Raw genomic sequence first — 27,982 nt, forward strand, 5'->3', positions numbered from 1 at the left:
ACCTGACAACAGCAGAGCCAAAAACCAAACAAAGTTACTGCGAGCCTCTGATGTGGTCCTCGTCAGGTTTAGATTTGCTGAGACACTGCGAAAGGTCTGGAGAAGGCTGCGTAACAGCCTCTCCCTACCTAAAGCATGCCCTGTGCTTAACATCCCATAACTCACAGACTGTAAGGTTAGCAGTAATCGTTTTTTACTACTGTAGAGACATTATTTCAGACCTCTCCATGGGTCTGGCACTTGGTCTTGAAGAACTACACAACACAGACCATGTGTTGTGATTTAACACCGTGATTTAACTTCTGAGTGTTTTAAGAGCAGGACTAGACTGTGGCATGGGCCAACAGGAGGGAAACCTTTAAGGACAGGCTGGATTAAGACCCTGCTGCTGTTCAGAAGCAAACAAGTTGTTACTAATTGCTCGTACTCCATGAGTCCAGGGCTGCTCGGAGGCATGTCATCCACAGGGCAGGGTGGCCCTGCCCTGGTTTGGTTGCTGACTGCTCTTTGTCGTCCCGAGTCACTGGGCAAGTATGACATGTTCAAACTGGAGGTTCCAACAGCATAGACATTTCTCAGGTGCCTCAACTTACCAGATGAGATACATATATATGGCATCTCACCTTGTCTGTTCCACACACCTTTGTTCTCATGAACAAATGGTTGGAAGCGTGATACACAGGGGCCAAGGGCTGCACTGCCTCCCACAATTTGGACTACCCCTGCATGGTACAGCCATGCCTAAGTCTCCAGATGAGATGGAAATCCCAGTGATGGTCGGGAAAACTGCTCAGAGACTAGCTGTGGGCTCCCTAGCTGTGGTGTGCAGGGCACTGGTCCTGAAAGACTAGAGGTGGACTTCTGGAAGAGATCAGTTCTGTAAATGAGGCACCACCAGAGGAGTGGAAAACCCTTTGCATGAGAACTCTGCTCTCCTTAAGATCTACAGCAAACCAAACCCCGAGCTGTAGATCCGTAGTGAACAGTTGCAAAACAGTTTGGGAGCTTTGCAGGTCCTGGGTGCCAGCAGTCCACAGAGTGGAGACAGGCTCAGATGCTTCTGCCTCCCAAGAGCTATGTTTGTTGTTACAGAAAAGGCTCTAAATGCCTGAGACTCTTGAGGGTAGTGTTGATTCATATCAGTGGACTTTCCCCAGCCACATGGAGATGCACATTCTCACTCCTCATCTTCCGCACAGTTACCTAACCTTCTCCCCCAGAAAGGAGAAGCACACACTGAGTTTTTGCCGCTGAAGCCCTGGGGGTTGGAGTATCCAGTCATGGTGAACCAGAAGGCATCAAAACTGCTTGATCCATCTAATATGTTTGTCCACCATGGGACAAAACCAAGGTTAAGCTCTGAGGTGTCTGATAATATGGCTCCTGTCCCCCATAAGCCAGTAACCCAACAAAACATTTACTGTCCTATTACTGGTTGCAGAAGTAAAGATTTAACCTACTTCAGACTCATCTCAGTCCTGGGATCCTCTGGACACATAAATCTTCACCAGCTCCATGTGATACATTGCTCTCTATGCTACACGTGGAATAATTTTCTGTAGCATCTTGTCGTGGTCTAACCCCAGCTGGCACCTAAGCCCCACGCAGCCGCTCGCTCACTCCCCCCCGGTGGGATGGGGGAGAGAATCAGAAGAGCAAAAGTGAGAAAACTCGTGGGCTGAGATAAAGACAGTTTAATAGGTAAAGCAAAAGCCGTGCACGCAAGCAACGCAAAGCAAGGAATTCATTCACTCCTTCCCATGGTCAGGCAGGTGTTCAGCCATCTCCAGGAAAGCAGGGCTCCATCACGCGTGATGGTGACTTGGGAAGAATATCCCTTTGGTCAGTTTGGATCAACTGTCCTGGCTGTGTCCCCTCCCAGCTTCTTCTGCACCTGGCAGAGCACAGGAAGCTGAAAAGTCCTTGACTAGTGCAGCAACAACCAAAACATCCCTGTGTTATCAACACTGTTTTCAGCACAAATCCAAAACATAGCCCCATACCAGCCACTATAAAGAAAATTAACTCTATCTCAGCTGAAACCAGGACAGCAGGTTACCGGGAACCTCAGGTGTAGGACAGATTTAAGAGCTAAAGGTGGTGGAGAGCACTTCAAAGCCAATCTGTGTTGACCAATGCCTTCACTTGGAAGATGATACACTCGCTTTTGGTGTGGGTTTAATGTGAAGTGCTGGACTGCCAACCTTATAAACACAGAATTTTGAAACTCCTAAACTTCTTCTTCTTCTACAAATGTAGTTTGCTTTTTAACTCAGACTGAGATCAACAAGGTAAAGCTTTTTAATCTTGCATCAGCTGTTTTGTTGCTAAAAAAAATTCTCCAAAAATACAGTTTTCTCAGCTGTACATTTCTCAGGTGATTTTGAAACTTACTAAATTATTCAGCATGAGCTTAACACCAACAAAAATTCCAAGAAAGGGTTTGGATTTCCAGTGTATAGCATTGTTCTTTTTAAAAATTTCTGCTATGACCAGAGAATGAGAATCCATAATCCTAAAGTGTTTTTCAGGCAAAATATCCAGAGATTGTACTGGCAGAATTCCCTGAACTTGAGGATATTTTTTCTGAGATTATACCAGGAAAACACAAGGCTGAGAGTAGACCTACAAATGAGGAGGATATGGCCATGCTAAAAGGAGAGCCCAGAGACTTTGCAGTGCCTTTTCCATAAATCAGAGTCGCAATGAGCAAACCTCTGACAGTGCTTGCTTTGAAGTACTGTTTTACTAAAACAAAAAATGAAAATCTGCATGCCTCTTTCTATGATGAATTATTCAGCTCCTCCAGGAAAAGGGGGAAAAGAGAAAAGAAGAAAAAGGCCAGGAAGCAGATAGACGTTGCTCACAAAACACAAGAATAAATCTAATAACTTCTGGAATTTCTATGGAAATAAATTTTAAAGCAGTTTTCAACACAGGAAGTGTGGCCTCGGTTCACACGAGATGAATGTGCACAAAGAGGATACCAGAGGTGCCCGCGCACTGCAGTGCAGTGAGCTGCAGCCGTCCATCGGGCAGCTGCTGGTCAGGGGGAGCTGCCCACCTCTCTAATTGTGTGCAGGCTTGTTCAGTTGTCACGTGCGCCTCTAACAGTAGTTTCTGCAGTTACGGCCACATTTCGTACACATACTTCTGTAAGTGGACCTCTAGTCTTCATTTCTCTGACCTGCTCTCCCTCAACAAGGTATAGTGTATCTGCAAGAGGGGAACCGTGGTCTCAAAGTTCAAACAGGCGTGGTTCATCCTGTGCACTATCAGAGAGAAAAAATTCTAAAGTGGTATTAAATCCTCTGAAGTTAAACACCTTTCATTTTCAGCAGTTTATAAACAAGACGGAGACAATTATATTTTACTGTGCTAATACAGATGGCTTGGATGTTTTTCTCCTTAACTAGAATGTCCCAAATAGTTATTTCTAATGATCGTCACTTTAAAGTACAGTATTATACAGCTCCTTTGGTACAAATGGATTTTATATAGAGGCTGATGCTTTCTCCGCTATTATGACCACGTTTAATTCAAATGTAGTTGGAACACAGCAGGAAAATGTACTACTTCAAAATTCAACTCCTGCTGCAGAAGAACAAGATAAATTCAGCTTATCTTTCAATTAAAGCAGATCAGAAAGAGCAGTCAGTATATGAGCATTAATATGTATGAACCTCAACAGCATTTCTATAGATGAAAGCCGTATTCTGTTCGCGAGGCACTGCTGGATGGGAGTGTTTCTGAAGTGGTGTCAGCAAAGCCCCTTGGCTGGTGGGGTGGGGGGGACACGCTTGGTCCTGCCTCTTCCACCAGTGCCGCTCTGGAGCAGCCGCCCTGACAAGAGGAATGGGTTTGGTGGTGGGCTAAGATCACGCCTGCCCCAGCTACTGCACTGCCCCTTTCTCCTGCGTGCCCTGCACAGGCTGTGTCCCTCTGCTCGCGTCCGTCAGGTCGTGAGCTTCCAAGGACAGAGGGCTTCTGCCCTTCTGGGCTGTACAGCGCTTAGCACCATCATGTGTCTGCCACCTTCAACCTATCCCTTAATTTCCAGCTTAAAGAAGTTAAATTTGCTCGGACCTGAAATTCAACTTTTAGTGGCTTCGGAAACAATATTTTTTCCAGTTTGTCAGAATCGCTTGGCCCTGAGTAAAATCCACAAAAAAAACCCGCAATGAGTCTTGGGCTGATGCAGCAGGAGTTAAGATGGAGAGGAGTCTCCCAGGTCTTGCCAAAAGCTGGCCTGACCTCTGAAACTCTGGACTGAAAACATGGAAAGAGGCCAAACGATATTTTGTGAAAATATGCAAATCCTCAGGAGATGAGATGAGTAACCTTTTATAATAGATTCAGAAATACAGCTTCCCTGAAGAAATGGTGAAGAGGGTCCTCATTTCGAAGGGTGGGGTATAAAAGACGATAACTTCTTGGAGGTCCATTTCAGTCACATCAATGAGAGCCAGCTAAATATAGCTTCAGAGACGGCTGCTGTACTCGAGCCCATCAGATTGGCTGTGGAAACCCTGAGCGGCCTCCCTTCCATCCTCTCAGAGCTGATGTTTACAATGAATAAAATACATAATTAGGCAAGCAGTTGGCAAAAGCCATGATTTATCATATTAAGCAATTAAGCAGCACTGGACTGATTTGGCTGCAGCTCCGAAAAATCTGCGTAATGAAACAGTGCCACTTGACATTAAAGATGAACTTTCCTCAGGTCTAATTTCAGCCGCCATTCACAGACACACCAAATTTCTTGGACCGATTGAGCTGGGAACTTGGGCCGCGCAGACGCAGACCGTCGCTGTCTGTCTCTGCAAGCTGCCGTGGCTGCGGCGGGGCTGTGCCAGCCTGGGCACCGGAACGCGCTGCGGGCAGGGGCGAAGCAGCTCACCCCCGTGCCGTGTTCGGAGAGCTGTGCCGCCGGCACGGCTCGGTGATTCCTGGGGACCTGGGAAGGTCCCTGTGCACTCTCCGATTCCCTGCTGTGGGGGTTGACCCTTACCGGCATCACTGCCCGTGGGTGCACAGCCTTGCCGTGCTCCTCAGCACACACGGTGCCGGGGCAGGTACTTGCGTGGGTTTGGGTCAGTGCCAGGGAGAGGGGAGGGCAGACCCATGGGCTCTCCTGGCCCAGCAGATCTGGCGTGGTGGATTAGTCCTGGCTCAGCACCATCCACCCCAAACCTGCAAAGCTGCTCACTATCTCTGCGTCCCAGTATGCAGCCGTCATGTTTCCCTACAGCGGCAAGACTGATCCCACCTTAAACTGAGCCTGAACCCATCTTCTCCTAGTTTAGGGAAAGAGAAGGATACTAGCTAAGATGATGAAGCAGCCAAGCCATCACAGTAATGCATTTGTTGTTTGCTTTTCATCTTTGTTCCATTAGTGAACACCAGCATTTAACTCTAATGGAGTCATTTTACCTCTCTCCACGATCCTTTATGATTTCAGAGCAGAGAGAAAGAAATCAAAGCAACACAAGAAAGCTGCATGCCCATCATGCGCACACTTAGGAGCGCTGCCAACAATTTGTCTTTTAAAAGATCCCAGCTTTGATGTCTAACATCCTCTAGTTAAAAAATGATACATTAATGAACTTTCTTCTCATTTATGCTGTTTAATTCCAGCCAGTTTAGATAACTGAAGTATTTTGGTTAGTTTTGCTCTCTGCCTCCCCACACTAACACAACAGTGCTTTGTTTGTAGTCTCCAGAGTTGCAAGCAAAATGTTCAGATAAACTGTTCATGCTTGGAATTGTTAAATGTTTGAGAAGCCTTTTGTACACGCCATAGCTTGAAAGCCCTTATAAAAACAAAAGGTATCATTTTAATCAATAACTAGCTGGTAAGGGCAGGAATTTTTAAAAGGTAGTGCTTATTTCGAGGGTCTGACTTGAGATGCTGTAATGGGCGTTGAATTACAGGAGCTGTATCATCATTTTGGCAAGGGGGTTTCACGGGAGCGCTTTGTGTTAGGTTCAACTCCGCAATCACTCTTCACGTTCCCTGGTCATTACTCCTCAGATGAAATGCCGAGGAGATGGAGGATGCCCTGTGCTTTGCCTGCAGCAGGTACACACTGTCAATACTGTGATTATCCCTACCTACACAGGCAGAAAGGATTTTTTGTGCTGTCAGCGATCTGCACATCAAAACATGCTCAGTGCAGAAGCGAGAGTTAATGAGCTGCCTCCTTCGTGCAGTTTTATCAGAGATCAACAGATCTGGTGTATGAAAGGCCTCTATGTAACTAAAGGTAGCAACGGAAAATTTTGGATTATGTGGAATATTGTGAAAGGAATTGATTTTTTAAGCAACACTTCTGCTGTACAGGTTTTTCTCTTCCAGCCCTTTCAGGGTTCAGCAGCAAGCATCTTGCTGCTTAGCCAACTTAAAATCCCTATTTTTATCTCCATTTTTACCTTTTTTGCCCCTAAAAAAAGAATAAGATGAAGGCCACTCCAGAAAAACACACCCAGCAGCTATCATATTTGCCTTCAAACTCCTTCTCAAAGCTCACCTTGCTTCAATGCTTCCAAAACATGCCACGCCTAGTCACTAATACACACAAAGTAAACTTGCTGTTTGTCCTTCCTACTCTTTTTTCCCTGTTTTCACCGCTATTTCCAGGTTACGTATAGCTCTGCTGCCCAACGTGCCAGGTCTCTGATCAACAAGCTGGTTCTTAGGGCAGAAGTGCCATTGGATACGGAAACGCAGCGTGGGTTAACCACCCCGGGACTGCCTAAGCCATATCTTAAAACTACATCTTGCGCTATTTTGCTTCTCTGTTCGTCCGAGTATCGGCTTCCTGCTTCCTACATGTTCCTTTCCTGGGGTGCTCAAGGACAAGGAGAGGAGGGACAGATGGTGGGGGGGATGCTCAGGGGGTTCTTGTTCACCCAGGAATGCTGGGTGCTCGGCAGCGTTCATGGGAGCAAGCCGACCCCAAGGTTGTGTTCATGCTCCCCCTACACCTACCAAGCTATGGGGGGAAGCTGGAGAAAGCCATGAATGGGAGAAACATGTCCCACTGGAGTCTCAACCTTGGAACTGATCTTGATGCAGCAAATGTTAAAAAGTGCCTTTTTTAAATAAGAAAAATGAAATAATGTTTCTGCAATATTTGTATAGCTCTAAGACAGCTCACAGGCTCTTCTCAAAACAAAGCTAACACTGTGCTAGCAAAAATACTGATTTATAGCCTAAAAGGTGACGTCATCAAGTTCGGAGCACTCAGACCTCCGTGCATGCACTTATTGCAGGAAACAGGAGCCAAGGCTCAACCTGAGAAGAAAGAGTCGTGTCTCTGTGCTATTTGATCATACAAGACTCAAAAATCATCTCTTCTTTGGAAGGATGTGACCTAATTTTGTTCTTTCTGCCTTACAGATCAACTCCTCCTCAGAGCAGGTCTGGAAGCTGCTTGATAAACACCATTTTTCTTGTAACTACAAGAAACCCTTTCCTCCACGTATCTCATTGCAGTAGGCAAATCCGCTGCCTGAGATGCGAGACTAAATAAAAGCTCCAGGCTGGTGCCACTGGAAGGATGCACAGTTTACAGCACGGATGTTTTGCTGCCATTGCTTTCCAAGCCAGCTTCTGGGGTGTAAGATGCACCAAAAGGAGGAATTTTTCCACTGGCAGAGTTGTCCAAAGGGCAGGCACAAAGCCTTCAGACTTCCTGACACCTTGCCTGCATCCAGTCAATATAGCGATATATATATCAATGAGACAGCATGACTCTGTCATTCCCTGAGCAGATGTAACTCTGCAGGCAAAACCACAGCGTGCATCTGGCCAAAGGACGAGGTTATCATCTGCAAACCCATGTTCAAGAGCACACTGCGAGAGCTCTTGTCTCTCGGACGCACCCAGGCAAATGCGTACTGCTTGCGAGTTAAAGTTATTTTCCTTGTGTCCATCCCTGCAAACTCAACCCTGAAATAAAAAACAACTTCTCCTCCTGCAACAAATGCTTCCAAGGCCCAAACAGATCTTTCACACACACTGGTGTGACTCCATGGATTTATGTAAGGTAAACCACAGATCTGAATCAACTTTCCTCCCTCTCAGCACGCTCTCACTCCTATTAGAACTAAATTACCTTTCATTGCACACACAGCTGATGTTTCTGCTCCTCTACGCTGCTAAGTCTACACTTACTGGAATTCATCATGGCCCTGAGATTACAAAACCCTGCAGCTCCGTGGTGCTGTACCAGGACCCCCGCTGGCCTGGCCTCCACGATCTCCCTCCCTCTGCACTCCGGTTCCATCCCCTTTTTTTGCCTCAGATAACCCTTGCTCGTAGTTCGCTCCTTCTTGAGGGATCGCAGTCCTTTCCATTGAAGCCAAACAGGTTTTCCGCCCTAACCAACCTGAATGTCACTGCTTCCTTCCCTCCCATCCCAGTGTATGCTGGGGATGTATTTTAGGGAACTTCTTTTGGAAAACACTCACCTGAATCTGTGCATTAATCCCACACTCATGGGAGTCCCCTTTCATCCTAATGCATCACCGTCATGAAGAGTTATTTATAATCACTGTGTATCTAAAAGGTGGAAACCTCAGAGCACTGTCTTTTTCTTGCAGAATAATGGTGTGTCGGTTCCTTAGTTCAGTTCCTTGCCATACTCCTTGTCCGTTTGCAATTTTTTGGCTCTATGTTTCCCATACGTTAGTGATTAGCTCTGCTGTTACACCCAAGCTAACAATTTTGCTGTTAAGGCTGAGATCTTGTGGGTTCAAGTGGTGAACCAGGATGCACTAGTAAACGCATTTGTTAAATAAGCCTTCTTAGCAATTTGTTTAAAAACAGAAAATGTAATGAAGTAGTTAATTAACATTTTAAACATATTGTTACCTCCATCTGGCCTGAGGATTAACCGATACACGGGGTCTTGCCAGGTTGTTTCCACTACAATACAACGGACAATAAGAGTCAAGCATTTCCTTCGTGCAGCGATGTTTATTTATTACACAAAACGTACACAGAGTCTTGTTTCCCTGAACACAGAGAGCAAACAAACAGGAGCAGGTTCCTTGCTCGGCAGCCCAAGTCTGCCTTTCCAGGGAGCATCGTGCCCAGAAGCAGCTCTGTCTTTTGGCTTGTTCCCAGCGGCTGCTCGCTCCTGGGTCTCTTACTACAGCCTTTCAGTGACTCCATAACAAATACATTCCTCTGGAAAGTTGGAGAGTTATTTTTAACACCCCCCCCAGCTGTAATCAATCCATCGCCCAGCCCCGCGTTGGCCAGGGCCCCTGGGGAAACCCTCCACCCACACGGCTTGGCTTCTGCTCAAGCCTCGTAGGCACGGCCAGGTGCTGGGCTGTAATTACACAGAGGTACGTTAATTGCGGCTGCCACTTAGCCTACATGAATGCCGAGCTACCATTTGCCTAGGCTTCCAGCAGAGGAAGAGATGAAGGATGCGCATTATGGCGACGATGAACACCTTGCAGTACGAGGTGCAGACCAGACACCAGCTGTGACTCCTTCAAGCGGATCCCGTCCTTCTACAAGGAGCGTATAAGGACGACTCAGGCTTTCTCAGCTGATCTGCACCCAAAGTATATCTCCAATTTCAGCTGTATTGCACCCGGGCCATCCCGCTGGTGGCCCTGCAGCCACAGCCAGCCAGGCAAAGGTTTCCCTCTGTCCCCTCCTGATGCACGTACACCCGCCTCGGTCCTCAGCCCTACGCCTCCTCACTTGTGCTGCTCTGCAGACCTGTTGCATCAGCCCCCGGGGCTGTGAAAGCTGGACAGCCTGGGTCACAACTCAATAGATCCAGATAAACCCTCTTGCGGTTTTATTCCTGCAAGTCACGCTTAGGAAATGCAACGACGAGAGAGTCAACTGGAGCCTTCTCTTTGCTATTTTCACTGTTTAACAGTCAGAGCAAATTAATACTTTGAACCAAACTCGTAATCGAGAGTCCTGAAGGTCCCTGAGAAGACAAAGCGTTCAAGAAGATAAGGAAGGCTTTGGTGCCAGCACAAATCAGTAAGGAAACACCAAGAGACCGCTGTAGCCCTTCCCGGGAAAACTGTGGGTCTCTCTCGCAGTGGGAGGGGAAGGCGTGCAGGGGCTGAAGCACTTCTTCAGCAGCATCCCGGAGGAAAGCATTAAAGGCACTGACCTTTCCACTCACTACAACTTTAATATCTGAATGTAAACATTTATGGAAAGAAATCCGTCAGCAGGAAAGGAGGAGCTGTGGTCATTCAGGGCCAGGCCAGGGCTACAGAAGAGAACTCAGCCCAGAACAGGCAACACCAAAGCTGCTGAAGGTGCTCATCCATAGTCCATTAAACTAGGGGTCCAAAATTCCTATTTTAAGCTCTCCTTCAGAAGGAAATCCTCGTGTCTTCAGCAGAGAGGCACAAAAAATGGGCACCATGCCTGCTACAAGGCAGATGCCAGCTTCTTCCCCAGTGGGCATTTCCCCCTCCTGCCCCACCGCCCCCGATTTCTGCCCCGCTGCGGCAGCAGGCAGCAGGCAGCTTGCCCGTGCAGGGCTGGCCCTGTGCACAACCCAGTCCAGAGCCAAGCTGAGCACCCTCGTGGGGGCTCGGGGGCTGCAGCAGCGTGGGAGAGAGGAAACCTAGCTGGGGGCGAGGAGCGAAGCCGCCATCCCCTGGCTGCGCAGCTTTAATAAGCAGTTTGTGCCTGTCCAGGTGCAGCACGGGCACAACTGCCAGCACCGGAGGCTCAGCTATGGCCAAATAAAAGAAAAAAAAAAGGCAAATTATGGTCCTTTAAACCCCAGGAGGACTGAAATCATACTGTCTCCCTGCCAGCCTCCCCAGGGGAGCTCTTGCTCCCCTCCAGGCAGCCCTGCTGGTCCCCCATCCCTGCGGTGGGAGCTGTGGAGGGGCTGCCAGAGGAAAGGCAGCTCGTACCCACTCCTGGAGATACTCTATCTCCCTTTCCAAGCAGAAATCCCACTGATAGGCAGAGGATCGGCCGCTCACTGGGTTACTCATCGAATGAGCGTTTCCAGCCCCAAAATCCACACGGTGCCTTTAGAGAGTGGGAGGAGGGCGGTGGGGTCCCCACTGCCCTGCGATGGGGCAGGCTGCGCTTCCCCTGCTCTCCTCAGCACCAGCTGCACTTGGGCAGGCTATTAATGCATTTTATAGGCCTTTAAAATTTGTTATGGAGCAGAAAATAGTTTTCAGGGAAAAGCAAACACACCCTGTGCTTTCTCACCAATTAAAACTGATGAGCCACTGCGGCTCAGCCAAGATATAACAATACCATGAAAACAAGGCAAAATGTTTCAAAGTGCAAGTGGTTGGACCAACACAAAAAGTGTTTTCCCACATAACAAAAGAAAAACAATTCAATAAAATGCTGCTTTTCAGAGCTATAGAAGGAAATGAATGTCTAAAGATGGAGGGGAAGTGCTGATGTTTGTTAAAATACAAATCCACAAGCAACCGCTTTGCAACAGAGCATCCGGGTCAGAGGGACACATCACCTACAAAGTCAGCAGCTGGGCAATTGATCCCTTCTTTGTGGCAAAGATCATTACAAAGAAATTGCGCAAAATAACCAAACACCTTATTTTAATACTAAGCAGGTATGCTCAGAGCCAACGGGAATTTCTCTAGCGTGGCAAGCAGCGTCCATACACACAAGCACAATTATTGGCTGCAGCAGCAGGCTTCCTGAAGGCTTTTACATGTAAAACTGTGCAAAACTAAAGCCAGAGGAAAACATCAGTGAAAAGACCCCAGTGCAAGAGACCTTGGACCATGCAACTTCATGACAAGTGCCAGAGAAGAGTCAAATTATATAACCGTGTGATTCAAAGCCAAAGATACCCCTAAAGACAGGTCTCGGGGCAACGTGATATGTGATAATCTTACTGGGTCTCAGACAGGAACTGACATATCAGCGGAGATAAGGCTGGGCTGTGCAATGTCCAGCACTGGAATAACCCAAGATTTCTGTCCAAAGTCATCGAAGCCCCAGAGAGGAAGACATTTCCACCGCTGTGTGCTGGGGTATTTCACAGTCCTCTCTCTGATTTTGCACAGATGGAAACTGGAGTGAAGGCGGGAGAGATGCAGCAGCGGGAGAGAAGAGAGCGTCTCCCCCATCCCCACTGACCAGAATCGCTGCTCTTACCAATGTTCAACTTCTTCCAATGCAAAATGAAAGGGAAATCCTTTCTAACTCAGGATCCAGCAAGGAATAGAGAGTCTAGATGGTCAGAGCTGAGGATTGGAATCAGCCCCTAAAAATGTAAACATTCAAACCATCCTGTTTTGGGCAGCCACCCGGGAAAAATCAATCAGAGTCTGCTGCAGAACAGCCCTGTACACTTCGAGGCCCGAGTGCCCTGAACCCGCAGGAGGGAAGGGAGCGGTGCCTCCGGGATGGCCGTGGCCGCTGGGTGCCGTGAGCCGGCGCCAGCGCTGCCGCCTCCAGCTGCGCACAGCAGGGAGCACCAGGCTCGGCACGGCAGCTCGCGGCCCGCGCGGTGTCTTCTGCAGCCACGGAAAGAAGGCGATGGCAAGGCTGCTTTCGGAAAGAGGGAATCGGTGCGTGATAAATATAGGGTTTCATATCAGAGCAAGATTCCTTACAGCTGGTGCCTTGCCTCGCCGGTCTTGGGCTGGTGCTTCGGAAACGCGGAGTGAGCAGGAGCTGCAGCTCTCTGTGAGGAACACCCGCCAATTAAAGGCCAACCGCAAGGAAACGTAATCCCAGGCAAACCCTCTGCAGGGAAAACTTAAGAATATTAACTTTAATATTGATTTTTTTATTATGCAGCATTCCTAGAGATGTGACTCTGACCCTGGCCCAGCAATTTAAAGAGATTCTTGTCAGGTGATTCAGCCACCAAACCCATTTAGGCTCTAATGCCTCCCATGCAGAGTATGCTTTTAAACATTCAGTCTTCGGTTTCTCATCAACACTTACACCAATAATAGAATACGGAAAATACAAAGTGTTATTTCTCCATATCTCCTGTGTCTTCCTCTGCTGGAGCAGACACAAGCCCTGTTCTTCCAGCCACGCAGGTGATGAGAGGAGGGCAGGTGAGGATGAGGAGCGGTCGGATGCCACACGGAACGTCACCGCAAGTCCCAGGAGTGCGGCATGCGGTTGGCAGTGGCTGACTCAGCCGAGCTGCCTGCAGCACTGCCTTCAGACACTGCTCCAGGTGCGGGCAGGGCAGCAGCACGGAGCTCTTCGCCCGTCCGCTTCAGTGCCTGCGAGGACACTGCCAGGGGTGGGTCACAAGTACCTGCTAGGCAAAGCCACAAGCGATCGATTTGCAAGTGACTGTGTGTGAATAGTCTTGGAGAGCTAACAGGCCACCCCTACAGCTCCAGCACGTAACAGTGCCAAAGAGAAAATCCATTTTTTAATTAATCCCTCCCCCCTGAACATTGATCACTGCACAGATCCTCCTAGATCTCCCTTACTCACTGCTAACGCTTAGAAAATAATGAGTAAAACCCAAGAGGCTGTTTATCCTCTTCCTTTTCCATTTTAGGGGTCGTTCCTCCTTTCTATTCTCCATCAGCTTTTTTTTTAGGTGTATTGAATCATTTTACAGTTCTGAAGTCATTTCAGTACAGATGCTCTGCCTCCTACTACTGTGAGCCCACCACGCCGCTCTGTGACCACAGCCACCGCAAGGAAATAAACCTCAACAACAGCTCAGCGGAGGAGCATTTGGAAGCTTTTAAGGAACAGCAGTGCCTGCGGCAGAGCAGCCTTTCCCACTGCCATTGACAGATGGAGGTGGAATAGGCTTTCTTGGTCTCTTTTTGAGAACAGATGCGATGGCAGCAACAATCCGCAGACCGAATCCCAAGCATCTCGCCCAGTTTCTGCCCCAGCTCCCATCAGGCAAGCTCTTCCTGAAGGAAGATCCCGGTCCAGCCCCAGCCACTCTCGTGCCGGTGCCCTACCGAGACCTGTTTGCTGCCCTCCTTAACGTCTGGCTCGTTTCCCATACTGGTCCAGTCACTCCTTCATGTCCTCTCATCCCGGCAGCGGCCCTGGCCAGCCCATTTCCCCAGGCAGCTTTATGGCAGTTGTGGGGATGGCACTTCATCCCTGCCACCATCCCCCCCGGGATGCCAGCTCCTACCCCATCTGAAAGGCTTCTCACTCTTCTGTTGTGTGGAAGCCTTGAAAGCAAAGACCAGAGACGGAACTGTGCCAACATGGCATAGGCAAAGCCACATACAAAGAAAAGTGACTTTTTTCTTCTCCTTTTCAGTCAAAGTCAGAGTTACTATCGACAGTAACAGAAGACATTTCAGGCGGAAATGGGATTTGTTAAAATTTACTAACGTCTGTGTGTGTGTCCTTTCAGACACACTAATAGCTCATCCTTCTTGCAACCTTATTGTACTCTTGATCTTTGCTGTATCTGCAGGCTAATTCTCTGCTGGTTGAGTAAAACATCTTTGCCGGCTACGAACCTATAAACTTTTAGTCTCCCGGAATATCTTCTCATACTCTGATACAAGGTGAACAGAAGCTTTTTTACATATATATAGTATACATATATTATTATTTAATAAATGTTTGTTATATTTTTATTTGATATATATATAAAAATGTAAAATTTGTTTTATAATTTTCTTTCTTACTGCTCCCCTTTGTAAGAGAGAAGCTTAACAGTCCCCTTGGGCTCATGGTACCCATCACTTATTTGCATCCTTTTCAAGAGGGGCTGAGCAGACCTGAGCACCGCCGGCAGCTGCAGCACACTTCCAGGTGAGTGCCCACGTTCCTCCTGCGCTTTTCTTTCTGCAAATGTGCTGGTTGCCTCTTGGATTGCTGCTGCAGCAGCAAAGCAAAGCCTGTCCAGAGCCACGCAGAGGGATGGCCAGAGATTTCTCCTCCCCAGCACCCCTCTCCCCAGCAGCACCTATAATTTAGACTCTAGAAATGGATGTAAGTATTTCACATTTATTCCCTAAATAGGGCAAGCAGGGATTGTCCGTCCTTTCTTCAACTCAGCAGTAAGCCACTTTAGTACATTTACTGACAGCTAAAAATAGACCGCCCATGCCTCGGCTTCCTCTCCTGAGTCACCAGCAGTTTTCTGACCAACCCGCAGTTGTACAGCAGATGGTTGGGCTCCAGTTCAGAAGGTGCGGGGAGTTTAACTCCAAGCATGGGCACGCTCACAGACCTTGTCCGTCGCCTTACAAGGGTGCGCTCCTCGGAAAACGATGGGCAATAGTCTTACTAACGGGGACGCTGGGCATCAGGGGGACGCCGACATGGGCTTTGCATTACCTACAGGGCAGGTAAAAGCAACTCTTCTGGCCCTCGGGGTCTCTTCACTGAAGCAGAGCCTAAAGTGGAAGAAAGCCTGCACGGCCCCGAGGAAGGGGGGTGTTTCCCGGGGGGCAGAGCGGGCACACCCCGGGGTCAGCTCGGGGACTGCCGCCGGAGCACAGCCAGCTTTTGCACAAGGCAGCTGTAAGCAAACACAGCCAGCGCTCTCTAAAGAGCTGAGCAAACAGAGGGACCTCCGGTGCTGCGCAGGACTTCGTCCTCGTGCTGTCAAGAAGCCAAGACGAACCAGAAACGTACCTATAATCCCCCCACCCGCGCTGCAGGCTCTCGCGCAGCCAGCAGCCCCACTGAAGGGAAGGGTGCCCGGGGAATAACGCAGTGCCCCGGCCGCACCTCTAACCTGGCACCCCGCAGGTGCCGTTAGCCGGGATCGCTCGGTGACGTGGCCAGGTCTGGCGAGGCGAGGCGCCGGCGGGGCTCAGAGACCCGGCGGCAGCTCCCGCTGCGTCGCGCGGCCTGCGCCAGCGCCAGGGATTTCCACGGCGCGCGTAAAGCCCGGGGAGGCCCCGAACAGCACTCTGCTTGCTTTTAAACCGCTGACAAACCAAAACGACGTCCCCTCCTTGTTGAGGGCTGCGCCACGGGCTGCCTGCCCGGCACCTCGCCTGGGAGGCAGAGGCCGGGACCTGTCCCCGGGGGTCACGGGGGTCCTGGACCAGCACCAGCCACGGTGCCACGCTCACATAACGTACCCAGCAACCCCCTTTTAAACAAAAAGCTAATTAGATTTCTCTGATGAGACAGCACGTTTTACTGGCTGCAACAGGAGACGGGACTTCTGGCTTCTTTTTCAGGTCGCCCAAAATGAGTCACTTTCCCAGCTTTCTCTCAGCTTGAGAATGATTATTTATGCACTTGTTTATTTAAAGTCTGTTCAGATTTTTTTTTTTAAATTGCAAGAGAATAAGTATCATTTCACTGAAAAAAAAAAATTCCTGTTTTAAATATTCCAGGCTGGACTCAGCTTGACAGCAAGAAGGTGGGTGTGGGGATGTCAGAAAAATTATTTATATTGAGTAACTTTGTTACTAGCTCTTTCTGCTAGGCTCTTCAATAAGTCAGTTAGGTAGGTTGCTATTTTTGGATGGCGTTACCCTACTTAAAAAAGGTCTGAGTTCAGAAAATTGCAACCTGGGCTGGCATACACGGTGGCCTCCCTGGGTTTGAAGCAGGTCCCTTCGGACCCAGCACTTGCAGACCAACATCTCTGTCTGTTACAGGAGAGAAGCGCCCGGCGTGGGGATGGTTTTCACGGCAGGCATCAGGACAGCGATCGGGATAAGTGGACAGGATTAAAAGCCACCTGGGACCCTTTTTTCTCTACAGGGTGTTTAGGCAGCCAATGCCCTGTTGAAATCCCAGAGGCAACGAAGTGACACGGGAGGCTGGCACCCGGCTGGACAACCCAGGCTCGGTTTTCAGCCAGGACCACCACAACCACGGGAGAGGAGACGCACCTGGGGCTTCGTCCTGGGTCTGTAGCTCTGACGGAGCAAAGCTTCATGGCCAGGGGTGCAAAACCATGCAGCCAGCTGTAGGAAAGCAGTCACGGAGCAATTGCTTTGCAAGGTAAAGGTTTTGATGCTGCACCAAAGTGCAGAAAAGTAACACCATGCTACAGAAACCAATCACTGACTGTTCGAGCCGTGGCAATGGCCCTGGTGGCCTGGTGTTAGGCGGGCACGGCAGCAAGAGGACACCTGCTGCACACTGCATTTGGGGGCTGGAGCAGCGTGCCCGTGCCCTGCACACCAGGCACCCGCAGGGGTGGCAGGAGGGCCCCGCGCTGCGCCAGGTCCCCTCCCCGGAGTCATCCTCCCACCCCAGCCCCTCCACCCGCCGGAAACCTCGGCTGCCCTGTGGTATCCAGGGGGTAAAAAAACACCTCAGGGTCACTGGCGTGGAAGAAGGGAGAAAGCCCGTAACAAGTCCCATGTGTTACCGCAGCCTGGAGCGAGGATGCTGTGCCCAAGTGACCGGGCTGTGTCCCAGGATGTGATGGGGGATGCTGGCCCCACGCTGATCGCCTGCCCTAGCTTGCTGGCAAGCTCCCCAGTTTCGCTGTGGTGTAAATGGGTTGTTTGTCGGGGCCACAGCATGAAGGGAGCACAGGGAAATTTCTGTCCTTGGGGCAGAAAGCCTTTGAGGTCTCACATGCTGCTGTAAAATCCGGGATACGATGGTGCCCGAAAGACTTTCTTCCAGAGGCTGGAGCAAGGGGGTCAGACCCACAGCCTTGCCCCAGCCTGTGCAATAGATCTGCTCCCCCAGCCATTCGTTTTGACTTTTTCCACGACCTGCAGCCTGGCAGAGAGAAGCAGATGTTGAGAATATGCAGGATTTCAGAAGGAAATCCGATTTCCCTTGAGTTTACCACTTGTCCCGCCTGGCTCTCTGCTTGTCTTTCCAGCAGGCAGCAGCCGTTAGCGTACACGCAGTACACTCCCCTCATTTCCTAGCTGTACCGGCAGCAGCCGTAGTAGGAGGTTCAAATAATTGTTTTTACAAGAGCCCCTTTCTGCAGAGCCTTTTGAAGGTCGTGTTGATTATTTCCTCCCGAGCAAGCAAAGCACCATGTAATTATTGCAAATGTCACCTGCTGAAAAATTACTTCTAGTCAATCATCTCAGCCTGGAGATAACGGCTGCAGCTCTTTGCTACCGCAACAAGTCAAACAGAAGTGATGAGGGGTCTCGCATCTCTCCCTTCAAGACTCGTATATTCCTCTGAATGTGATAAATTGGTTAAATAATGTTCACAAGAGGCCAGTCCATAGACACCCTGCTCAGCGGGACCGGCACGCTGGTGGATCGCGCAGGAGCCTGCTCCCGCTATGGGTGTTCACGCAAGGCAGAGCAGGTTGTGGCTTTTTAATTCGAAGTGCAAATAGAGCCTGTGGACTCCCTGCCTCTCCGCTGCTGCAGAGCCGGTGACTCGGGGACGAGACACAAGTTCAGCTCTGCCAGGAGGGTCAGGCACAGGAGCGCAGCTGGCCCCGGCCAGGCAGCCCCGGCAGCACACGACTCCTCTGTGCTATCACAGTCCCGAGCCAAAAGCAGGTAGTATATGGCATTGATGATATTTATCACGCTTAACAGTTTTTGCTGTGGAACTCTGGTTTCTATTTAATCTTAATTTGTGATGCTTACCCTTTGGGGCAAAATGTTTCACATTTAGTTAATGCTTGAAGAAGATGTGTTTGCTCTTTTTAAAAGACTAACAAAGCTTAAGAGCAAAGATGATTCAGTGACATCAGCGGCAATTAATGTATTTAATGAACTGGGGGAACACAGACATATCAGGGAAAAAAATTATTTTAAAAAGTCTGATTATCTGTTCCAAGCTTTGTATCGTAATCAAAGTTGTGATATTAAAATAAATCTTATTAAAAATGAGAACTTAGCATACTATAATGATGAGCCGCAATATAAACACCTCAACAGGAAAATATGCTGGTTCCAAGGGCAACTGTTTGGATGTGACAGATATGGTGCCAGCCTCATATTTAGTGTGGGGCCCAGGAGACTGTACTCCCATACATGCACAACTGTCAAGCATCTATCAGGGCTGCAATGCATAGCAGAAATACATGAAGCAAATTTACCTCCTTATGTATGTGTCTTGTCAGAAATACTGGCAGAAGTAAAAAGGACATGCTTGACTAGAGAAAAAAATATTAGTGGCATCTTAAGTTACCAAAAGGTTGAGGAAAAAACCTTTGAGGGTTTCACAGGGATGAAATAGAGGAAAGAGCACCAGTGTTGTACACTGCCATTCAACTAAGGGCACGCACCCCAAAACGGGTTGCTGCCATAGCTCGTATGCACCAAGTTAGCGAATACAACAGGTATTTATCCTGCAGCATTAGCAGCCGCCATCTAAGGAACAATAATGAAGCTGACACAAGGAGGAAGGTTCCTTCTGCAGCGGTGCTGGAGGAAAATTACTTCATACAGATTTCCTCTCCCTAAGTCTGTGCAATGTTCTGGTCCACTGATTGAAGATGTCAAGGAAAACAATATTCACAGATGTTAGAAAATACAGTCCCAAGCACCAGTCTCACATGGTAGGTTAGCATCAGAAATAAATGCCCTGGCACCCACATGCTGACTCATAGCTGGGCTGGTGTTCTTTGCAAATTGCTTTTATGCAAACTTCCATCATCATCAACCATTTTAACAGTGACCTGAAAACAAAATGAGGTGTGTTAAAAAGTAGCCATCCACAGGACAACTCGATGGGCATGGAAATCTCATTGCCAGGGCATAACGTATAGTGGAAATCAATTCAGGTGTTCTACCTACAGGAAAAAATGCAGGGCTTGCAGACCAGCTGCTGTGAGGTTACAGGATCTGGGACCTGGTTTGTTACTGGGACCAATGGATCTGTCACAAAACATGTAATAAAAAAAAAAACATTAAGGAAGTTCTCTGATATTTTCTAGCCTGCAAAGATAAATCAATGGAGCAAGGTTTCAGCATAAGGTTAAATCCAGCCTAGCCCAGAATCTGTCTTCCTCACAAATCAATATGTACGTTACTTGGCAAATGCCGCAGGTTTCACATGCTGGGTTCCTAACGTTGTGGAGCTGAAATACAGTAGGAGACCTTGTTCTGACTGCAGGCGTCCATGAAAAGTCTTTCTCATGTCCTGTGTTACCTTCTGCTTCTTCCTGTTCCCCACAGCCCAGAAGAGGACAGAGCGATGTCTGTGGGACGGGCCGCCGGAGGCTGAGAGCCTGGCTGGGTCCTGGACCCCGTGGGTCCATCCCACGGGGGATGCTCGGGGAGCCTCCTGGTGAGAAGGATCGTCCTCAGCCCTATCTATTCACATCAGAAAATCATTTCAGAAGACTTTCTATATTTCTGTTCCAACCCTAGGCCTCTTTCGGGAAGTGACTGTTCACGTCGCACAGCTGGCATCTTGCAATACCGCAAAAGCACCTTATGACACCAGCTGCTGATGTGACCTAAACCCGGTGCTGGGTTTCCCTGCGGAGGGGAGAAGGGCTGAGCTGAAAGTTGGGCTTCTCTTCTTGCTAGGGGGGAGAGGGGTCCCTCTCCCCAGCACTGCTGTGTCTCTATCTCCCCCCTCCCAGCACGAGCTGCTGCGGGAGATGCAGCAGCCCCGCGGCGGGTGCCGGCGCACCCAGCCAGGCTATTTTTAGATCAAAGGAAGCCGGAGAGCTGACGCTCACCAGATTGAAGGCACCTTCAACTCTGCAATATGCAATGTCAATATCTGAAATTAAGAGAGTTTAACAGGGCCCTTGAGGATTTCAACATTTGCCTGAAAAGTATTTGGCAAGTCTTGAACCAACAACATAATTCTCTCAATGTATCCCAAAGCTCTGACGAGATACATCTTTAGCCCAAATTCCTTATTTTTAGAGCAGCATCCAGTACTTGGTCACATTAACCTCTACTATATTTGCAATTTCTGCTTAAAAATGAAGACTACTGCTTCACTTGATTTGTTTTCTTCAAGACGCAGCTTTTCCAAAACGAGATCCTGATACTGATCTTCCTGCTGAATGAGGGAGCGTGCTGTGGACACTCAATGGCCCAAAACAAAACAGTCCCTAACTGATAAATTACATGTTTTCAGATGAATCTCTCAACAATAGCTGAGCTAGTTTAAAGTGTTTGCTTTTGACTGGGTAGCGTTTTGTCTCTCTTAACAATTTGATGACTGTGTAACTAAAGAAATATTCCACTGAAGGCCACAGGCACGTAAAGCTTCAGCAGAAGATTCATTGTACATTACTCTGGCAGATGCAATAAATCTCATTTAAGTGCTTCAGAGCTCAACAGCACTTTAAAATGGCCAAGAGTGAGCTACCAGTTACTATTGCACTCATTGGTCTCTTCTCTCCTTAAAAAGACAGAAGCCTAAAGATTTCATCAAACATGAAATCTGATTTTCATCCCAGCCTTTATCTGGCCTCCTTATATATGTCCTTGCTTCAGATTATTAGGTTTTTTGTAAGTGTCATTTTGGGTCTATGGGATTTAATTCCTACAGCTGCAAATTCCAACTGTCACCCACAAATCAGACCATCATCTAAATTCTGCCCACGATTATTTTCAACTCCCTGTTATAAAAAACTAGTTCCTAAAAGAATATATGGTTTTTGAGAATATAATTTTTCCCAGAGCATTTCAGGTTTATTTTTTTCAGCTGAGTTATTTGTTCGGAGGCGCCAGGCATAAAGACTTCACCTAGCCAGCAACCAGTTCTTCAATTACAAACTTCCAATTTCTTTTCAGGTAGAAGTGAGCAGTCCGTAAGATGGAAATGAAAGATGCTCACTGCAGGCAGCTGGAAGAACAACAAAACCAAAAAGTCGTCTTCCCCTTCGCCTGTTCGTTGACTTCACACCACAGGTTACACTTCCTCTGTACTTCACACAAGCAAATGCTCCGTCTCCCCACTCTGTCCCTCGGTCACCCCAGGGTGTTCCCTCTGCGAACATGAGCGCTGGGGTGTGCCGAGAGAGAGATCTTACAAAGGATCACTGGAAACTCTCACCAGGGCTTGTCTCTTACACCTCTTTAAGATCTGGAGATCTCGCCTAGCCAACCCTTGTCTTTAGTGCATTTCCAGAAAGACTTACAATCCTACTGATGGCAGAAATCACCGAGTATCTATTCCAGTTCCCTGGCCATAAAACTTTGGCCAGCGCAGTGTCAAACTTCCCAAGCTACGAGAGTTGTAAAATGTCTCTGGAGTCAAAAGAGAGCAGTGTAAAAAGCCTGCAACCCGAGTTGGGAAGGCAGCAGAGCCCCAGATGTGTGTGTTAGCTCTTCCCGTCATCAGCTACTAACAGAAAAGTTCCCAGCCCCAAGGGAAACACACTAGAGGAGCTTGATTTTATCAAATCCAATAAGCCAGTGCTGTGATGGGCACAGAGGGAGCAGGTCTCTGTGGATGGTTTCAAAGGAGCTGCAGTCGCCCCTCGGCCCCGAGCTGCAGTCTCTGCAGTGTCCCAGCGGGGTTACCCCCCGTGCACACCGGGGACGTGGGGTTGCCTCCGGAGAGGGCACCCGGGGAAGAGTGGGGTGCCCCTCGGTACAGGGTTTGGCCAGTACAGGAGCGGTGGTGGAGAAGAGCAAGGCAGAGGCAGAAGGACAGGAGAAAGCCCCACGGAGGGAGCTGCAGCCCCTGGCTTTATTACTCTGCTCTGTTTTGCACCTCCTCAGCCTCTTTTGTCATTATGCGAACACGGTGGTGATCGAAACCTCCTCCAGCCCCAGGCAGGCACTGTTAATAGCACAGCTGGGCTGAGAACGGGGCCTTCAGACCCAAAAGTGAAACAATTTAGAACCTGATTAAAAGTAAAGGTTGCTACGATGGCTTCAATTCCAGAGTCGGCGCTGCATGACACTCCACTGGTCCGCCAACGGCATGGCCAATACACAGCAGCTAAATTGCATTTGGAAAGTGATTGCAGTTCTGGTGATCAGCACTGCTATTAAAGTGCAGTCAAGGAACTGATGAGCTGCTTTATTTTTTACCATCCCCTAACAGCTTTTGGACCTAAAGCCGAGGATCACGATGGTGCAAAGCGCAAGTGAGAGGGAGCGCCAAGGCAGGTGGATGTTACACGGGGATGTGGGGGCTGGTACCTTAAGGCTGTGGTCAGCATGACAAAAAAATGGCAGGATTGTACCAGGAAATCTCGGGGATCTCTCTGGAAAGGATGAATTGATCGGGATCTATGCCTGAGAGTTACTCTGCAGGAGTAGAAACAAGTTAGAAAGTGTAAGCAACTCAGCCCCCCCAAAAAAAGAAAAAAATTATGAATGTGTTTTAATTAATACAACTTATTTCCCCTAAATATAGTCTTTCCAGTAGGAACCCCCTCCTACCCGCTCTTACTTACACAGCATATTCTGTAATTTACCGTACAGTTTCAGAGAATGTTTCAGACAATCTACATTTTCCGTGCAACAGAGCTTGTTACATTTTTTTCCCTTTTGCTAGCCACAGCTACAGACACACACTCTCCTCCGGTGTTCGCTTTTAGCAGTGGGTAGAAAAGAGGCTATTGCAGTTTCTCACTGTCAGTAATACAATAATTCAATAAACTAGGAACGTGTGAATGAGCAAGGCTGGTCTGAGAGCACAGCCTAAGAAGCTGACAAGCGATCAAAAAGAAACAGAAAGGCAGGCGAGAACACACACAGCACTAAAAACAAGCCCTCAGGCACTCTAATGATCCCTCCTTCTGGGGAAAAAGGCCTGCTTTTTACCCAGCTGGGTTTAATGTAGTATTGAGCATCCTTTCATACAGTGGAAGGAGTCAGCAGCACATGCAGGGCTGCGTGTGTCCATGCAGAGAAAGAAGACATTGGCTTTCAGTGCTGCATCTTCTCAATATCCTCTGAGACGATCTGCGTCTTTGCCACTTTCTGGTGGTGAGCATTTGGGTTGACCCCTTGATGACAGCCCATTACTGTCACAGCTGTACTTGCTTTTGTTTTGGGCTGGATGCAGTACTGAAGTTTACCAAAACCCACCACATAGAATTGGAGCCAGGATATAGTCGCGCAGAAACAGGAAAGAAAAAAGGAATCAACAAAAAATGTTTATTGCTACACTGCTATGCATGCTGGCAGACTTTCCAGTCTGATTTGATAATGATATTTTTAATCTATATTAGGAAATACATCTCTCCTACTCTTCTCCATAACGCTAGCACTGTTCTGGGTAATTGCAGGCACTGGCTGAGCCCCTGTGAAGCAGAGTTACTGCAGATCGGGTGCACGGGCAAGGGGCAGCTGATCGCCTCTTCACAACATGAAGGCATGAAGGTGGCTGGGTGCTACCTGTGGTCCTTCCTGGCATCTGAAGGCTCAAAGCTGTCACCTTTCTGTCACCTGAATAGTTATCTACCTCCCCCAGCACACAGGGAAGTGGGAAGGCAAGGACTGGGGTGAAGAGTTAAGCAGGATACAGGCTTGATGGTGCTGGTGGGGCAGGACCAGACAGCAGGTCAATGTCTATGGCTTCTGTTTTCTCCTTTGAAGGGTACAGCACATGCTGCCCTGGGTGGGAAGGACGGGATGAGGAGCAGTACTGTTTTTTCTGGCAGTCCAGGCAGCAAAAGCGCACTGGTCTGACCCCCTGCTTGCCATCTCCTGCTCCTCCTCCAGGATCAGCACCTTCCTTCTGGCACTGCATCATGGCTGTGATGGGAAGGGAAAAGCATCTTCCCCTCCTTAGTTTCAGGGCACCAGGGTGCCCCAGGCAGCACATATTCAATCACTGCCCGGCCTCGGACTTAGGCAGGTGTCCACCACGCTTGGGAAATCTCAGCCGCTTCAGCTGCTGGAACAGGAGTGTCTGCATGGACTTGCCCTCGTTTGAGTCCTTGTCCCTGGGGCAGGCAGAAAGCTGCTCCCTGACACTTGGTGGGATGGCAGAGATGGAGATCCTGCTCCCAGACCCGGGACCTAGGAGCTGCGCAGAGAAAACCTTCCAGGGTTGCTCGGATGGGCAGGTCACTTGAATGCTCCTGTTACCTCATCCCTGAAAATGAACACATCCTTTTGGCTGAAATTTTCCAGATTTTCTCAGCCTGAGGCAGACACCTGGTATGCAAAATTTTGGCCCCAACAGTTGAAAATTGGCAAAGTCAAAAGAAAGAGAAGCTGTGATGCTTTAATGGAAAGTGTTAGGCAATTTTAACACCACACAGCAATCCCAGCTGTGCTGCTCTCTGCTTTGGGTTGTGAACCCACAGGTCAAGCCAGCATTTAGGTGTGTTCTAAACAGCCGAGGAGATTACTGATATGAAGTTGTCAGTTTTGCCCTAGGGCTGGGGTAGGTTACTCGTTTTGCAGTGTACATGTGGCTGGATCTACACGAAGGAATACAATTACAGAGATCTTATCCTGCTTACCTACTGGCAAGGTTTTTTTGTCTCATCAAGACTTCTGAATGTAAAACCCAGGCTTTCTCTTCCCTGGGTCACTGCTCTACCCGTTGAACCCATTGGCAAAAGACAGATGTGTTTAACTTCATCTGGTTTTCCCCAGTGGGCTTAACCAGAGCTCAGCTGCCATCTACCCAAAGAACAGCAACAAAACCTCAGGTGGGAAAGGTGCCTATCTCCCCAGTATGGGCACTCCTCGGTCATCGTGGACATCTTGTGTGGGACATCCCCCAAGGACTCAAGGATGCCACAGGGAAGGGTTTGCAGAGGGACGCAGACTGGGAGAGCAGGAGGTCAGGTCGCTCTCTGCAGCTGAGGTGCCAAGTCTCAGCCACACCAGGATTCAAGCCACCTGGATCCTATCCACAAGCATCTAAAGTGCCATGTGCTTGGGCTTCTTGGCTGATCTGGGACCTTTCCAGTGGATGCAGCAGCGCAAGCCCTCGCCTGATGCAAGCGGGTACCAGTTCTGCAGCAGTCACACAGATTTAAGTCAGATATAAGGCCTGACTGATTTTATTGACATGCGTTGGAGACTGAAGTGAATTCTGCTAAGTCAGCTTAAAAAATCAGACCTAAGCTTCTGTCAGTCATCCCCACAGCCCGCAGCAAGTTCCCAGCAGCGCAGACCTTGCTGGGCTCCAGCAGCCCCACTGCACAGCAGGCAGGGGCAAGCCGCGGCCCCCAGCACCTTGCACAGACCCCAGGTTTTAGCATGCACTTTACAACACCCATCCACCATGAAACAGTCCAGTGAAGAAACCTGCTCTGCGCTTTCAGAGCCCACTGTGGGGTACTGAGCTCATCCCCAAGCCCACAGAGACAGTGAGAAGTGAGGGCAGTCGATACAGTGCAAGAAAAGTCCTGAAGCAGGGCTTATTTGAAAAAAAAAATCAAATTGGTCAGTGGGGATGACGCATGCGCGAATGAACGCTCCTACCCATGGGGTGTCCTTCATCAGGGACCTCTTTCCGCAGTAAAGCTCCTCAGAAGCAGCACGCATTGTGCTCACTCACGTGCTGCTGGATGTTTCACAGGCTCAGGGGCGGAAAGTACAGCTCTGGCTTCTGCAAATGTGCACTGCAAAGAAGAACAATACTTTGCTAGATCATGTGGGGCTTGTAAGCCTGAGTTTGCATTCCTAAAATACTTCAGTTTTAATAACCCTTTGGAGTACAATTGAATTTAACTCCCAGCAAAGACATGCCAACTATCACCTTGGGGTTTCAAATTTGTTAAGTCCCACCCTTTTAAATTCGATTACTATCAAAAAAAGGTCATGAATCCTCTTAGCAGATGGTTTCACAAGAGAAAATGTAAACAAATTCTGCAATCCAATATGAAGTAATACTAGTGTCCAGGCACTGCCAATATTTCATTCCCTATGTAAAAAGTAGTGGGCTGATATTATCTGCAAAGGAAGTCAAATGAGCTGATATAAATTAAGGCTTTTTAAAGAAACAGGAAGCCTACCATCATATCTACACTTACAGCCTAGACTGTAAGATCTTTTAACCATTTAAGAGCCTGGCAATAAATAGTGGGAGAATTATAAGTTGGTATATAAACACTTAAACAAAAATGACAGCATTTCTAATACAGTGGAATAATGCTCTCACGACCAAGAACACCCAGATATTAAAAACAAACCCAACTTCTCCACTGACTTTTCATTGCAGACTGGGATAGAGAATTTCCTTACATCACATGTGTATTCTGGACCTCAGATAAGGGCGTGGACTGCATCTACTCAACTGTTAGAAAGGAAGTTTTACTCAGGGAAGAGAGCACGAGGTTGGGACACAGAAGAGGGAGATATAACTCCCAGAACACTTGTGTGACCTCGAATAAAATACACTTATTTTCTCCTCTCTTTGGCCAGGCTGTCTTTAGCCTGCAGGGAATGGCCTGGCTCTTACCAGTGCAGTCGTACAGCAGCCAGCATGGTCCAGTTCTCGTGTCATCAGTTATTCAATATTTAATCAAATAGTTATCAAATAATTATTAAATCAATTATTCAGATCAAAAAACTATCCTGCAATGTTCTGAGCATCTTAAGCTCAGTTTCGGAGGAAGTGAGAGCTCAGCACCCTGCACTGCCACATCCTGGAAGGAGGAAACCCTCTGATGATAACGTTCTGTCTCACATGAACGCCGCCGAGCACTGTGATTGTCACCTTCGCTTGCCATCCGGCACACGTGGCATACGTGACTTTGCAGAGATCTGTAAGAGCAAGGCGAAGCACTCCAAACCCACGGCCAGGCTGCAGCAATAGCTGGTTGTGGCACCGTGTGATGTGGGACACTCCCAGTCTCCACAAATCATGCAGAGCACTGAGCTCCATGGCAGTGGCAATAATTAGCCACATATAGGAAATCCCAAATCTGCTGCTCTGGGCTGTATCTAACTTTTCTATCTTACTCTAATTACACACAATAAAAACTGCATAAGGCATGAGTTTAGGAAAGCATACAAAGGAGGGGCCCTGAACTCCGAGTCTGACACCTGCCCAGATGTTACCGGCACGTGGAGGTGCTGCTTCACTGCAGGGCTGAAAGGGCTGCAGGCTCCTTGCTAGCTCGCCTCGGGGCCGTACACACCTCAGCCCGCTCGCCATCGTGCAATATTCACAGAATCACAGAATCATATAGGTTGGAAAAGACCTTTAAGATCATCGAGT

At 48.5% G+C, this 27,982-nt stretch overlaps 1 protein-coding gene across 1 annotated transcript in view; it reads right to left on the reverse strand.

Annotated features, from left to right (window-relative positions):
- Positions 1-26,311, reverse strand: part of NCALD (neurocalcin delta) — a 128,042-nt gene extending 101,731 nt beyond the window's left edge. Inside the window, exon 1 of the mRNA XM_075495065.1 lies at positions 26,242-26,311. The gene's annotated coding sequence lies outside the window, so the exon portion shown is untranslated. The remainder of the gene's footprint in view (positions 1-26,241) is intronic.
- Positions 26,312-27,982: the final 1,671 nt, after the last annotated feature.

This window comes from Mycteria americana, chromosome 2, assembly GCF_035582795.1.
Source record: "Mycteria americana isolate JAX WOST 10 ecotype Jacksonville Zoo and Gardens chromosome 2, USCA_MyAme_1.0, whole genome shotgun sequence".
NCBI classification, from domain to species: domain Eukaryota; kingdom Metazoa; phylum Chordata; class Aves; order Ciconiiformes; family Ciconiidae; genus Mycteria; species Mycteria americana.